The 16,363-nt window shown below is 51.8% G+C and overlaps 1 protein-coding gene across 28 annotated transcripts in view; it reads right to left on the reverse strand.

Annotated features, from left to right (window-relative positions):
* mub (poly(rC)-binding protein mub) overlaps positions 1-16,363 on the reverse strand; it is a 385,362-nt gene that overhangs the window by 306,049 nt on the left and 62,950 nt on the right. For all 28 annotated transcript variants that reach the window (XM_077627372.1, XM_077627365.1, XM_077627374.1 and 25 more), the window contains one exon: positions 4,064-4,111. The gene's annotated coding sequence lies outside the window, so the exon portion shown is untranslated. The remainder of the gene's footprint in view (positions 1-4,063; positions 4,112-16,363) is intronic.

Below are 16,363 nucleotides of genomic sequence, written 5' to 3' on the forward strand. Positions count from 1 at the left end.
GCATCCGCTATCGGGCGCTTAATGCATGCGCCGCCCTGTTTGCGCGCGCCAAGGTCTACAACATCCCGCGCCATGCGCCGTCACTTTTTCCCGCGCTGTTAGCTCTTCTCGGCCAAGGTGCGGTCTAAGCCGGCTGCTCCCGGGGAACCCTTCATTTGCATGTGTGAAGCTAATTCATCCGCGCCGCTTTTGTCCGGGCGGTGGCGACAGCGTTTACGGCGCCTCCGCCAACGGCATAGGGCGCGACGATAGCGATGACGAGAGCGCGAAGCGCCGAGAAAAGGCTGCGGTCAAAAGGAGAACTTCCAGGGAAAAACGGTAGCAACTGGTGCCATACAGGTTCCCCCGTTACTGCTTAAGAGTGACGCTGAAATTTAAACACAAAGCCAGATCGTGGTCGCAACTGATCCCCCTTTCAGGCCTCGTTTGCGAAATTCTAGCAACGCCTTTTCAAGCCACAGTCGCTGGCTTCAGGGCAAATTCGTTGCAGCAGCCTCTGCCTCTCACCACCTCTACACCTAGAAGAATGGGGGACAATTTAGGGAGCTTTGCTGTCACGCGCCTGCTTTTGTGTCTGTCTCTCTCTCTCTCTCTCTCTCTCTCTCTCTCTCTCTCTCTCTCTCTCTGTGTGTGTGTGTGTGTGTGTGTGTGTGTGTGTGTGTGTGTGTGTGTGTGTGTGTGTGTGTGTGTGTGTGTGTGTGTGTGTGTGTGTGTGTGTGTGTGTGTGTGTGTGTGTGTGTGTGTGTGTGTGTGTGTGTGTGTGTGTGTGTGTGTGTGTGTGTGTGTGTGTGTGTGTGTGTGTGTGTGTGTGTGTGTGTGTGTGTGTGTGTGTGTGTGTGTGTGTGTGTGTGTGTGTGTGTGTGTGTGTGTGTGTGTGTGTGTGTGTGTGTGTGTGTGTGTGTGTGTGTGTGTGTGTGTGTGTGTGTGTGTGTGTGTGTGTGTGTGTGTGTGTGTGTGTGTGTGTGTGTGTGTGTGTGTGTGTGGTGTGTGTGTGTGTGTGTGTGTGTGTGTGTGTGTGTGTGTGTGTGTGTGTGTGTGTGTGTGTGTGTGTGTGTGTGTGTGTGTGTGTGTGTGTGTGTGTGTGTGTGTGTGTGTGTGTGTGTGTGTGTGTGTGTGTGTGTGGTGGGAGGGGGGGGGGGGTATTTTTCATTGTGATGAACAATGTCTATCTCGACCTCTTGTGTTAATGACAATGTATGGACGGTCGGAATAAAAGTTCAACAGCTGTGTCAAGCTGTCAAAAGGACAGTTTTTATTCCGCGTCCTGTCATCATGTACATGGTGGTCGAAATAAAGATTATTATTATATTCTTCACTACCACTGGATTGTTATGCAGTTCTTGTCAACGTAAATTGGAATTGAAAATGAAAATTGGTTGTTGGGGAAGGAAATGAAGCAGTGTCTGTCTCACATATATATATCGGCGGAAACCTAAACCGCGCCGTACGGGAAAGGATAAAGGAGGGACTGAAATAAAGGAAGAGGTACCGTAGTGGAGGGCTCCGGAATATTTTCGACCATCTGGGGATCCTTAACGTGCACTGACGTCGCACAGCACGTGGGTGCCTTTGTGTTTCGCCTCCATCGAAATGCGGCGGCCGCGGTCGGGTTCGAACCCGGGTACTACGGCACAGTAATTGTCTCACACATTTCTGTGGACACCCGAACCGTGCCATGAGGGAAGGGGACAATACACAATTTGGTCGTCGTTATTGACACGGCGACACCTAGTGGAAGCTGATCGACTGCCCTGGTTTGAGAGAGAGCAGAACTGCAACAAAAAGGTCAGTAGCGTCACATGCCTAAGTGACTGAATGGGAAAAAAAATACGTGTGCTTAAAATACTGATGCTATTGATTCGCGGAACCTTCCGGTCACAGAGCTGTGCGTTTAACTAACCCCGAGGACGCAGTTTCAATACCGGCCACAATGGTCACAGTGGCCGCGCTTCGGTGGAGGTGAAACGCTAAAAACGCCCGTGTGATGTGTGGTGTCAGAGCACGTTAGAGGTCCCCAGACGGTCAAATTATTCCGGGGCTCTCCACTACGGCACCTTTCTCCTTTAAATCCCTTCTTTGTCCTTCCCCTTGCTCCGCGGTTGAGATGCCCACCAAGAAATGAGATAGTTTCTACGTTATTTCCTTTTCTCAAAAAAAGCCACTAATTTTTGAAGTGAAAGCTTCGCTACGCTACCTCGTAACGATTTCGCGGTGCTTGCGGTTTTGACCTTCAAGTGAGCCAGTGGTCAAACCTCCTTACGGCGCGGTTCGGGTGTCCACCGATATACGTGAGACATTTACTGCGCCATTCCCTTTTTTGAAACAATCCAATTTTCTCAGAAAATTTCATGTCGGAAAACGAGCATGGACCGCTGAAAAAGTGTGTGTGTGTGTGTGTGTGTGTGTGTGTGTGTGTGTGTGTGTGTGTGTGTGTGTGTGTGTGTGTGTGTGTGTGTGTGTGTGTGTGTGTGTGTGTGTGTGTGTGTGTGTGTGTGTGTGTGTGTGTGTGTGTGTGTGTGTGTGTGTGTGTGTGTGTGTGTGTGTGTGTGTGCGTGTGTGAGATAAGGATCCTGTGAATACTATTCTCAAGATTGTAAGTGAACTTTGGAGGATTTCATCGCGTCTTGTGTGTTCGACCACGCCGAACGCCTCGCTCAGCCAAACGTTAGGCCTAGTGCCGAGGCGGCCTAAGCGGGGGCCGAGGGCCCCCGGCGTCAGGACGTAGAGACTGCGGCGTCACCATGACGATGAAAGTAAGCGTTGAGGGTACGGATGTCGATCCGGCAGAACTACAAAGCTCGGACTGGGTGACGAAAGTGTCGAAACGTGTCGCGGAGCTTCAGGAGCGCCAACAACGAGAACGCCAAGATGGCGCCGCTGAGAAGGCGACGCTCAGCGGTGGAAGGGGGGGAGACGGCAGGGAGACGCCGGTCGGCTACAATGCCAACAAGTACGGCGTCTGCGGGAGACGCTCGTATAAAGCGGCGGGAAAAATGCTCGCGGAGCGGTCGGTGGCCTCTCACCTCACTAGGTCACAACGCATGCATATGAACTTTCGGGACACAGGGCAATTCATTGTTACTGTGAGTAAACAAAAATGCACGCATCGTCAGACTCAGCAACGGCAGAATCGCTAAACGGTGTTCAAGGCATATGAATCGGTAATTTTTCATGATTGCGGGGAGAAATTAAATTAAGCGAAATCCCCCACCCCTCACACACACACACAACATTCCCTGCCAACGAGCATACCGAACAACGCAGAAACCATGACGCACTTATGAAGCGGAGACATTACGGAGCGTATAGTGCCTAGAGGCTGTGCGATGTCAGTGCACGTTAAGAACCCCAGGCTATCGAAATTTCCGGAGCCCTTCTCTACGGCGTCTCTCAAAGCCCGAATTGCTTTGGGACGTTAGACCCCTATAAACCAAATCTAGGGGCTCCCCTAAGTTTTGAAGCGAAAAGCTTCACTACGCTAGGTAAAGCAGTCGTCGCGTAGGCCGCAGAATGACCTTGAACAACCTTCAGCTCAACCACGTTAGCCGTTTGTGACCATACGTGATACAGTTATGGTGTCGTACCCTTGACCCCTAACCTTTAATTGACCTTTGACATTGGTTGACCTTCGACCTTAAGAACATCCGATGGGGTGATGTGAAGCCACGTGATGACATCCTACGGAATGTCGTAAGACCATGTGATACCACGTCATAGCCTCGTGGTCGTGTGGGTATATATAGAACGGCTGTCGCGAGCATGTGGCGGAGCCTCCATGGACGAGCCTCAGACGTTTAGCAAGCGTCCTTGCTTTTTCGCCACATTCCAGGTTTCGCCAATTTAAGCCACTGCCATTTTTTTGGATCCGCTATGGCTAGCACAATCCCTACCTCCTGGGCTTCCTCCAGTTTAACCCCTTTTAGAGTTACTGCCGTTTTGATATTAAGGTTGTTATCTACCACTAACGAAGTCATAACCAGCACTGTGCGCGGGACGGCCACAAGACGCGCACTACTGTCGCGCCAGATAGCAATGGAAGAAAAAAAAGTCTCAGCTTTCTCACCGGCTGTTGAGGCAGCTGTTCGCCTGATAATGTTGCTCCCGGCAAAAGCTGGAACGAGAGAAAGAACAAGACGGTAAGATAGTTGGCCAGGACGGCAAATCGGCGAGAACTTCAAAAGTGATTTTTTTTCTTTTCGCTCTCTTTTCTAATTAAAAAAACACAAGACAGATGCGAGCAAGTGCATCATGTAAGCATACGTGACGCAATCAAAACTGAAGCCACGACCAACGGTTAACTTTCGCAGCAACACGGGCAAAAAAGGCAGCCACACTCACTTTCAACGCAGACACACGCATGCGGTCTGTCCGCAACCAGATGCAACACTCGCAACGACAAACGAGCAACCCGAGATCTGACGGCGCTTTAATTTGTCGAACGCTTATACGGACTGCGCGCATGCGTCGTTGGACGCGTAAGGCCAGCACTAACAGGGGCGGGAGGAAAGTCGTTTTTGCAGAGTTCTGAAACCAACTAAGCGCAATTTATTCACACTACATGACAGATAAAAACGGGGAAGCGAGGAAGGAGAGAGGGGGTGGGGGGTGGGGGCCATTCTAGTGGTATTTGCGCAGTGGCGACAGCGAAAAAATAACTGGTTTTTGGAGAAATGAAATGGCGCAGTATCTGCCTCACATATCGTTGGACACATGAACCGCGCCGTAATGGAAGGGATAAAGGAGGGAGTGAAATAAGAAAGGAAGAAAGGTGCCGTAGTGGAGGGCTCCGGAATAATTTCGACCACCTGGGGATCTTTAACGTGCACTGACATCGCACAGCACACGGACACCTTTTGCGTTTCGCCTCGACTGAAACGCGGCCACTCTGGATCAGTAGCCGGGCGCCCTAACCACAGAGCCACCGCGGCACGTACATATATTAGGTTGAGGCAACCTAAAAAGTGGCAGGTACAGTGAGTGCAAGTTAAAATTTCCCGGCACCGCGTCCGTCAATGATCAGGAGTTACGATTACGTTGAAACCTCACTTTCGCTCAGCTATGCTGTAATGCGCACAAGGCCGTTCCGGTCAGCGCATATAACGAATGCAGTAATAGCGCGCCTTAATTCATTCCCAGCCACGACCAAGACAGCCACCGCGTTCCACAGCGTTCCACACGGCGTTCACACAGCGCGCCGGTTCAACAAAATGCCACGTACGTTAAGAGAGAGAGAGTGCTCCGGAAAGAAGGGAGTGGAAAATCGACACTCATCCGGTAATCGCGACGCCCCTCACGTCTCGGCCCGTTGAAAATCCGGGCACGCTCGGGCGCGCTCGTTACGTTCGCGCCGCGCGCACTTCTTATAGAAAAACCATGTCCCGCGCTGTATAAGGCTATGCCCCCCCTCCCCCCCTCCGACACAGACTCGCTTTCGCGAGATGGGAAGCTGGGGGAGAACTCCGGCACTGCCTTCAATAACGATCGGACGATCGGGATGCCGTTAGCCGGTGGGCACGCACCGGCCCGCGTTCCTGACGACGCTGACCGGAAGGAACGTGCGCACTGCTCCAAAGGCGGCAGACCTCCAAAGGTCGCCTTGCGTCACATGCTTCGACGCCGCCAAGGAAGGGACGCGGAGCGGGGCCGAGTAATTGGCACCGAAAGGTCATCAATATCAATCGCCCTGATTCCAAGGCATCAATTGTTTCTTTTCCTCGCGTTTATTTAACACGAACCCTCGGGGACCAGAAGGATCGGAGACTTTTTCCCCGCGGCTTGCGGTTGGAAGCTTAAACGATCGCCTGGACCGTCGGTGTCGACTCCGGCTGATGCGCGAACGCGTTTGCGCAAAAGACCGACACTAGCGCTGGCAGGCCCACTCCGCACAGCTCGGAAAAGAGTTATCTCTGTTCCTTAATTGCGACAAAACTAGCTTTTATCGCGATCACTGGAAAAACGTGCCTTCTTAGTATCCCGCCCTTAACTTGCAACAGATAGACTCTGAGAATGTATCGATACAAAAGCTTGTGTCCGTAGGTAGTGGTCTTCATGAAGTGTTCCATAGTGAAGCATTAATACTGATAAAAATAGCATAACTTCAGGCTGTTCGCGTCGCCCTGCAAAGTGATCCGTCATCATTAAAGAAACGGCTCTTCGATAACTCGCGTTTACCCGCAGATTTCTCTGATCGTTGAAAATTTCCCTTCGTAATCTGTGCATCGAAACATGGCGTTCTGATTCGGCCAAATTCGGAGACCAGTGGACTGTCACGCCACCTGCGGCGATCAAGCGAACTGCTCAGCTCTGCTCAAAATACGATCATAGCTGAGAAACAGGGAGCGCCAGCGTCAGTTAGCCTTCCCGAAGTGACCACGAGGAATAACAGGGTTACGGAGCGGAATTTCGCAACTGCGTGGCATATTAAAAGAGGTGCATGTACAGCCCTGCATCGCGCATAAAACACTTCAGCTCGGCCGCTCTGTGAACGCGTCCGCCGGATGCCACTCCACTTTAGAGCGCGCGTCTACACAGATCGGCCAGGAACTTGAAAGGGTTGCACCGAACAAAGCCGGCCATAAAACCAGAAGGGGGCTGCGCGAGAGCCACTCGAACCGCGAACCACCGAACGCCTCCTCGCACGCAGTTGATCCGCCACAGTCGACGTCTCTCAAAGTCTCCCGAGAAAAAAAGAAAAAGAAAGCAAACAAGCCGCATTTCATCAAAGGCCGAGTGAGTTCACAGCGGCATCCAATTAGCCGCGACCGATGAAAGGACTCTTTGCCTCTACCGCCGCGAGCCCCCAACTACGAACAACCTTTCCGCCATAGAACGAAAATAAATAAATCATTAAAAAGGGTGGTGGGAGTGGTGAGTGAGAGGGAGGTAGGGGGAATACGGTTTAGCAAAGACCTCCGCTCTCTCAACGGGCGTGGATCCTTACGTCATACGGAAACCGGGACGACACGGTCCTGCGAGTCGCTAGCGCGCTTCGACATGCAAAAAAAAAAAAAGAGAGAAGAGCGCTCTCCCGCGCACGCGCTCACCCTCCGGCTTCGAAATCACTCGAACACACCGTCGCCGCCGCTAAAATACACGAAGCCCGTCCATCGCATTGCTTCCTCGACGCACACCCACCATAAATCCGCGAATGGGGACGTCTCCTGAACCTCAGCGCTAGCAACGGCCAGCGGCTGTGCGGTACACCCTTTCCAAGAAACGTGATCCCACGTAAGTACAACCAGGCAAGGGCGCGTTCAAGATCCTATATACCTTTCATGCTCCATGCGGATAGCTTTCCGGCCCGTCCTATATGATGCACTCGAGGATTGAGAAGCCCCGACGGCCCAAGCCAAAAGAGCGACCGCTGGGGCGGCGGCAAAGACCTATAGCGTGTTCTAATTGGATACCCGTCTCGGCATGCAGAACTAGATCGTACCATCCTGTTGCATCAAAACCGCTGACGCCGTACCTACAAACCCGCGGCCCCTGCCGCCGCGCAGCACTGCAGACGGTAAGCGGCCCGCGGGGCCCGTTTGTAAAGAGGATCTCGTCCACGTCGAGACCCTGTTTGTGCCAGAGTTCGTCTGGCGAACGACAAGCTCGGCAGGAAAACCGGCGCTGCCTTATTACGACGAGTACCTGCCTCATAGGTGCGCGACTCGGTCGCTGCGCCGCGCGCTACGATGAAGTGCGCGCGTGTACACAAAGCTCGCGAAGCGCCTGGCGGAAAGTGCGCGCCGTCGCTACGCTACAAATGATCGGCTCCCTTTACGCGCAAAGTTACGAGTGGTGCTCGAAATTCCCGGCGTGCACGCGGAAAGAGAGGGCACGGAAAAAAAAGGGGTGAGCCCGTACGCTCAGCACTTGACGGAATCGCGACGTGCTCGCAGGAATAACGGATGCAGCAGCGAGGATGTATGTATAGTGCACCAGCACGCATTCACCTAACTAGCAGTTCCTTTGAGCGGCGGTACAAAAAAGAAAGAAGATCTTCATTCTGTTCATCGCTGTGACGAGGACACGGAGTACGCCGCTGCAACGCTTAATGGCCTGCGCAAGCTTTTCTGAAAGCCGGAAACTTCACTCGAGATCTGCAGCTCGCATTTCACGCGCGTTCAACTTGCGAACGCAAAATGGTCGGAGAAGTAGTATATACGGACATCGGTGATCAAAAAATGTTGGTGACACGAAATAGACAATAGCCGGCTGCTGCGCAGCGTTCTGTAGTTGCACACGCCAGCGTCAATTAACACAAGCGGGCCTACTTCTGCGCAGTAGTTGTGCAGGAGCACTGAAGTTTTCGATAATAAAGCAACAACTACGAAACAGCTATTCGATCGGAGCCAGTGATGATTGCCCACCTAAATTAGACGTGAAGACCGCTGCACGGAAATAGAAACGGAGGCTGTTGACAGTTAATTAATGCGTAATATGAGCTAATTAACCTCACACTTGTTAATAATTAACCTTCTAACCATTCAATAAACAATTTTGACGCCTATTACAACCGCAACAATTACGCTCCGTGGGAGCGTAGGAACTGCCAATATAGCGTATGAAAAAATGAAAATTAAATTTTTTGGGGGGGAAAGGAAACGGCGCAGTACCTGTCACATCTCGGCGGACACCTGAACCGCGCCGTAAGGGGAGGGATAAAGAAGGGACTGAAAGAAGAAATGAAGGAAGAGGTGCCGTAGTGGAGGGCTGCGGAATAATTTCGGCCACCTGTGCACTGACATCGCACAGCACACGGGCGCCTTTGCGTTTCGCCTCCATCGAAACGCTGCCGCCGCGGTCGGGTTCGAACCCGGGTACCCCGGATGAGTAGCCGAGCGGGCTAACCACTGGTGCATGCGATGCATCGAAAGAAAACAAACGCTCCCGCGTACAGCTTTTACGCTCTGTCAATTCACAGCTATTGTTGTTGCGTGTCATGGTGGTAGGCACGAATGCGCGCTCTCACGAACGGCTGCATTCCTGCTACTGCTCATCAACAACCACATAGAGCGAGACATGAGGTATCAAGTAACCGCAAGGCTAATCCCACCAGTAGCTTACAAACCTGAACTCAACTTTCTCAACAGTACTCACTCAACTCAACAGCAACAAATAATTCGACAATCAATTCGCTTCGAAGGGGTTTGTCAAGGGGACACGAAGTAAAAAAAAAAGGTCAGAGCGAACAGACGAAATGGGACTACGGAGAAAATACTGCCACAATTTAATCAGTACGACCATCTACCACTCCCGCCACCTTCCTATTTACCGACTGCACTCGGAAAGTGCAGGTGCAAAGTGCGGACTCGCCAACGCCAAAGCTACAGCCCTAGAAAATCATTTACGCCGCATTTTCTGCCACACAAGGAAGAGAAAGACGCTGAACGGCCATGCCCGCTCCGTTCTGTCTAATTTTTTTTTTGCTCCATCGCACTTTCGATCCGTTATCGGAGGATGAATAAACGAATAACGCGCCGAGCCAACTTTTCCCCCAAGGCTTGGAAAGCATAACTATACAAAACTGAAGCCGACCATAAGGGGCCCGAAACACAATGGGTGCTCAAGTCTTGGATCCGCAGAACGCAGAACAGGCCAGCCCTCAGAGAGAGAGAGAGAGAGACACTAAAGGACGAACCAAAAAATCAATGCACGCCTTACGGCACTTCCTGGAGAGACATTCGCCACCGACAACGGCGCCCACACGTTCACAGAAAAGCATGCATGTGCGGCAAAGGCTACGCCTGAGTGGCCTCGAAGCGCGGTTATCAAGTACATACGCTGCAGAGGTAAACGAGGAAGTGTATTAAGGGAAAGCTGCACAACAACCACCCCAGTGTTTTGGGTCATAAGGGGGTAAAAAATAACACTAAGCTGCATGCGACAAACGCATATGGTTGAAGCGTTAATGGTGCGACGGGGATAACTCCACGACGGTAGTCGGATCGCTTTGAAAGGACAGGGGCGCTGAGATTCGCTTCTTGTCCGTTTTATGAACAGAAGGCGGCGAGTTGCCCGCGTAGCAGCTCTTGATAACCGAGCTTCCCAGCATCCATGCTGTGCATGTCAATAATAATAATAATAATAATAATAATAATAATAATAATAATAATAATAATAATAATAATAATAATTGGTTTTGGGGGGAAAGGAAATGGCGCAGTATCTGTCTCATATATCGTTGGACACCTGAACCGCGCCGTAAGGAAAGGGTAAAGGAGGGAGTGAAAGAAGAAAGGAAGAGAGAGGTGCCGTAGTGGAGGGCTCCGGAATAATTTCGACAACCTGGGGATCTTTAACGTGCACTGACATCGCACAGCACACGGGCGCCTTAGCGTTTTGCCCCATAAAAACGCAGCCGCCGCGGTCGGGTTCGAACCCGGGAACTCCGGATCAGTAGTCGAGCGCCCTAACCACTGAGCCACCGCGGCGGGGCAGTCGGGCACGCGAGAAAACGAAATACAGAAAGGAAAGAAGGAAAGGAAAGGCATGAATAAAATAGTGAAAGATGGAAGAGGGAAAGAGGCGCCGTAGTGGAGGGTTCCGGACAGCACGCGGGCGTCTTATGCCTGAATTGGTTTGGTTTTTTTGGGGGGAAAGGAAATGGCGCAGTATCTGTCTCATATATCGTTGGACACCTGAACCGCGCCGTAAGGGAAGGGATGAAGGAGGGAGTGAAAGAAGAAAGAGAAATAGGTGCCGTAGTGGAGGGCTCCGGCATAATTTCGACCACCTGGGGATCTTTAACGTGCACTGACATCGCACATTAAAGATCCCCAGGTGGTCGAAATTATGCTGAACTCTACACTATCCGGTAGTCTCTGACTTCTGAATGCGCGAAGTGTTGCGACACCCTTTATCAGGTTTTTCATTGGGACCTCCTGCTTATAATATCTGTAAGAATGTCTGTATTGCTATTTATTAATGAAGACTGATTTTTGACATGCGCTGCTTTTCTCCCTGCAGGTTACTAGCATCCTGACTCCCTGCTTTTTCCACCTTACCGCTCTGGCCGTATGCAGCGCCGCTGCGAAGGCCTTGAAACGAAGACCGCTTTCCAGGAACAGCTTCCCGAACAAGCACCAATTCAAAACCGTACTGAAGAAGCGATTGACGTGTGGAAATGCAGAGACAAACGTCGTCAACCCAGCGCTAAAGTGAAGGCTTCGGGTATCGTACCCCAGCCATACTGACACCACCATTCCAGCCTAGAGAGGGAGAGAGAGTCAGTATGTCACCTCGCCCTTCGTTGGTCGTGCTCCAGTCCACAATCAAGCGTCGCCTTAACTGCAGCCCCGCCTGTGCTTCGTGAGCATCTGTAAAGATGAACAGGTAGCCTTGTACCAGCCGTCGCTGGGCTGATTAGAGCTACATACACCGAAACGTTTCCTGCATATTATTATTATTATTATTATTATTATTATTATTATTATTATTATTATTATTATTATGCCCACTGCACGGCAAAGGCATCTCCCATATTAACCCTGTCCTGCATATGGAACGACTGTAAATACGGCGCTAGCCTTCAAAGCCAGAACTGCCGGTGCATTCGTCTTGCGAAAAACTTCTTAAGCAACACAAGCCTCTAAAAACAACACCACTAGCCTTTGAAAGTTCCTGAGAACGCCTCTGCATATTGTCTTCGGTGCAAAGAGAGAGAGAGAGAGAGGTATTACGAAGAAGATCGCTTCCCCGCGGCCGCCAATACAAAACAACTTCCCGCCGCAATGGCTGGACGTGCCCGCCGAAGTTAGCGGCGCCGCGCACGAGAGAGAAGAACGACTGTTTGTGTCCGCTCGCGCCATCTATTACGGGCCCGGCAAGGCCAACGCTAACATCAAAACGCGACCTTGGCGAGAAGCCACTCGCTTTCTCCTGCCCGTACCTTCTTCCCGTGTTTTTATTGTTTTTTTCTCTCTCTATTCCTTTCTCCGCCCTGTCCCTCTCTTTCCACACCTATCCTACCCTCTCGCTTTCGTGTCGTCCGCCTGACCAGGACGGAGTCGTACTTTCCGCTTGCCTAGGCACGACACAATGCCTTCCGTGCGGGCGCCTCTGACTGCGTGCCGCCCAAAAGATGTTCCCGGGGGCTGGCGGCGTAATAGGCTGGCCTCCTCCGGAGACGCACGACACGAGGCTGAGCGGCGCGACAATCTATTCCGCCGCCAGTTATCGCCGCGCTAGTCGCGTCAAAAAGCCTCGTCCCGAGGAGACGACGTCGACGCGCACATCTCGGAAGCCAATAAAAACGCCCGCCGCCGAGTGACAAGGCGAAAATTGGGAAGCCGGCCAAACACGTACGTCCGGGAACGCGAAGCGAACGAGTCGTGGCTCATTTCCGCCCTAACCTGTACTCCTAGTGGCACAACCTGTCTGTGGTGCGAGTGGGAGCTAGGTAGCGTGAGGCGACGGCTTCTCTAATGGTACTGTATTGGGAATTGTGGGATTTAACGTCCCGAAGCGACGTATGGGCTGCGAGGGACGCTGTAGTGGAGAGATCCGAAATAATTTAGACCAGCGGTGGGTATATTGGTGTGGTATAGTATGGTACGGTATGGCGTGACGTGTGGTACGGTATTTTACGTGAGGTTTAACGCACCGAAGCGACGTATGGGCTGCGAGGGACGCTGTAGTGGAGAGATCCGAAATAATGTATACCAGCGGTGGGTATATTGGTGTGGTATAGTACGGTACGGCATGACGTGACGTGTGGTACGGTATTTTACGTGGGGTTTAACGTCCCGAATCGACGTATGGACTGCGAGGGACGCTGTAGTGGAGAGATCCGAAATAATTTAGACCAGCGGTGGGTATATTTGTGTGGTATAGTATGGTACGGTATGGCGTGACGTGTGGTACGGTATTTTACGTGGGGTTTAACGTCCCGAAGCGACGTATGGGCTGCGAGGAACTCTGTAGTGGAGGGATCCGAATTAATTTAGACCAGCGGTGGGTATAATGGTGTGGTACAGTATGTTACGGTATGTAGTAACGTGTGGTACGGTATTTTACGTGGGGTTTAACGTCCCGAAGCGACGTATGGGCTGCGAGGGACTCTGTAGTGGAGGGATCCGAATTAATTTAGACCAGCGGTGGGTATAATGGTGTGGTATAGTATGGTACGGTATGGCGTGACGTGTGGTATGGTATTTTACGTGGGGTTTAACGTCCCGAAGCGACATATGGGCTGCGAGGAACTCTGTAGTGGAGGGATCCGAATTAATTTAGACCAGCGGTGGGTATAATGGTGTGGTATAGTATGGTACGGTATGGCGTGACGTGTGGTATGGTATTTTACGTGGGGTTTAACGTCCCGAAGCGACGTATGGGCTGCGAGGGACTCTGTAGTGGAGGGATCCGAATTAATTTTGACCAGCGGTGGGTATAATGGTGTGGTATAGTATGGTACGGTATGGCGTGACGTGTGGTACGGTATTTTACGTGGGGTTTAACGTCCCGAAGCGACGTATGGGCTGCGAGGGACTCTGTAGTGGAGGGATCCGAATTAATTTAGACCAGCGGTGGGTATAATGGTGTGGTATAGTATGGTACGGTATGGCGTGACGTGTGGTATGGTATTTTACGTGGGGTTTAACGTCCCGAAGCAACGTATGGACTGCGAGGGACTCTGTAGTGGAGGGATCCGAATTAATTTAGACCAGCGGTGGGTATAATGGTGTGGTATAGTATGGTACGGTATGGCGTGACGTGTGGTACGGTATTTTACGTGGGGTTTAACGTCCCGAAGCGACGTATGGGCTGCGAGGGACTCTGTAGTGGAGGGATCCGAATTAATTTAGACCAGCGGTGGGTATAATGGTGTGGTATAGTATGGTACGGTATGGCGTGACGTGTGGTATGGTATTTTACGTGGGGTTTAACGTCCCGAAGCGACGTATGGGCTGCGAGGGACTCTGTAGTGGAGGGATCCGAATTAATTTAGACCAGCGGTGGGTATAATGGTGTGGTATAGTATGGTACGGTATGGCGTGACGTGTGGTATGGTATTTTACGTGGGGTTTAACGTCCCGAAGCGACGTATGGGCTGCGAGGAACTCTGTAGTGGAGGGATCCGAATTAATTTAGACCAGCGGTGGGTATAATGGTGTGGTATAGTATGGTACGGTATGGCGTGACGTGTGGTATGGTATTTTACGTGGGGTTTAACGTCCCGAAGCGACGTATGGGCTGCGAGGGACTCTGTAGTGGAGGGATCCGAATTAATTTAGACCAGCGGTGGGTATAATGGTGTGGTATAGTATGGTACGGTATGGCGTGACGTGTGGTCCGGTATTTTACGTGGGGTTTAACGTCCCGAAGCGACGTATGGGCTGCGAGGGACTCTGTAGTGGAGGGATCCGAATTAATTTAGACCAGCGGTGGGTATAATGGTGTGGTATAGTATGGTACGGTATGGCGTGACGTGTGGTATGGTACTTTACGTGGGGTTTAACGTCCCGAAGCGACGTATGGGCTGCGAGGGACTCTGTAGTGGAGGGATCCGAATTAATTTAGACCAGCGGTGGGTATAATGGTGTGGTATAGTATGGTACGGTATGGCGTGACGTGTGGTACGGTATTTTACGTGGGGTTTAACGTCCCGAAGCGACGTATGGGCGGCGAGGGACTCTGTAGTGGAGGGATCCGAATTAATTTAGACCAGCGGTGGGTATAATGGTGTGGTATAGTATGGTACGGTATGGCGTGACGTGTGGTATGGTATTTTACGTGGGGTTTAACGTCCCGAAGCGACGTATGGGCTGCGAGGAACTCTGTAGCGGAGGGATCCGAATTAATTTAGACCAGCGGTGGGTATAATGGTGTGGTATAGTATGGTACGGTATGGCGTGACGTGTGGTATGGTATTTTACGTGGGGTTTAACGTCCCGAAGCGACGTATGGGCTGCGAGGGACTCTGTAGTGGAGGGATCCGAATTAATTTAGACCAGCGGTGGGTATAATGGTGTGGTATAGTATGGTACGGTATGGCGTGACGTGTGGTACGGTATTTTACGTGGGGTTTAACGTCCCGAAGCGACGTATGGGCTGCGAGGGACGCTGTAGTGGAGGGATCCGAATTAATTTAGACCAGCGGTGGGTATAATGGTGTGGTACAGTATGGTATGGTATGGAGTAACGTGTGGTACGGTATTTTACGTGGGGTTTAACGTCCCGAAGCGACGTATGGGCTGCGAGGGACGCTGTAGTGGAGGGATCCGAATTAATTTAGACCAGCGGTGGGTATAATGGTGTGGTATAGTATGGTACGGTATGGCGTGACGTGTGGTATGGTATTTTACGTGGGGTTCAACGTCCCAAAACTTGAACTATAAAGCAGTCCGTATTGTGGAGGGCTCCGGTATTATTTATACCACCTGGGGCTTATCTCTCTAACATGCACAGAACTAACGGCGCAGCACAGGGGCGTCTCATTCATTCGCCTCCATCGAAATGCGGCCACCGTAGCCGGGATTCGACCCCGCGACCTCTGTCTCAGGAGCAGAACGTCAGAGCCACACCGCGGCGCCGATCTCCACACTGGTGTATACTTGTTGCTCTCACCCGCACGCCAGCCGAGCCCACAGGGCTGGAAGCCCTACGTCGCCTTGGTGTTCGTGCCTTCCCCTCTCCCGAGAGCGAGTTGCGAGACGAAGTATACGCACCCAGCTGTCGTGCGGGCGTCGAGAGAGGGGCGGACGATCGCCTCGCGCCCTGCCAGCAGGACGTGACTGCCGCGAAAAGCAGCAGCAGAAGCGGGGGAACACGAAAGCAGAGAGTACTTAACGTGCTTCAGCTGGTATGCCGCGTGTGAATATGCGCCCAGTTCAGTCAGCTTTCATTCATTTGCTTCGGAGGCAGGTGCACTGCGTCTTCCTGCTCATAGCGTTTATACAGCAGCTTCATCACAATGGCTCACGAAAACGCATTTGCCTTTGCCCTGGACTGGTCCGGAGAAGCAAACGAAGAAAGTCGTTTGAAAGCCAGGCAGCTACGTGCCAGCAACAAAGCGAGGTAGTCACCTCAAGATTAACAGCTCTATGAAACTAAACAACCACGGATACACAGACAGCCGAGCTAAGGCGACGTGCGAACTCGTGCATGTGACGAAGTGCGGTCTTTCTCTCGTGTTTAGGCAAATGCTCAGTGAGGCCAGATAACCCCGAATATAGGGTCTCTCAGGAAGTTAGTTCGTGGCGTGGGCAGTTCCACAGACCAACAGTGTGACGTCTTCAGCTGCGTGGCTTCACACCTTATTTGGAGGCACGATCGAGCATCAGCCGCTGTGCTCGCGCGCGCATACGTGTTTCCTCCCTCCGGACGGTGTAGCGCCTTTTGCTCGGCCGCGGACACTAACAGCAACTGTTGG

Source organism: Amblyomma americanum, chromosome 6 (genome assembly GCF_052857255.1).
Source record: "Amblyomma americanum isolate KBUSLIRL-KWMA chromosome 6, ASM5285725v1, whole genome shotgun sequence".
Lineage (NCBI taxonomy): Eukaryota > Metazoa > Arthropoda > Arachnida > Ixodida > Ixodidae > Amblyomma > Amblyomma americanum.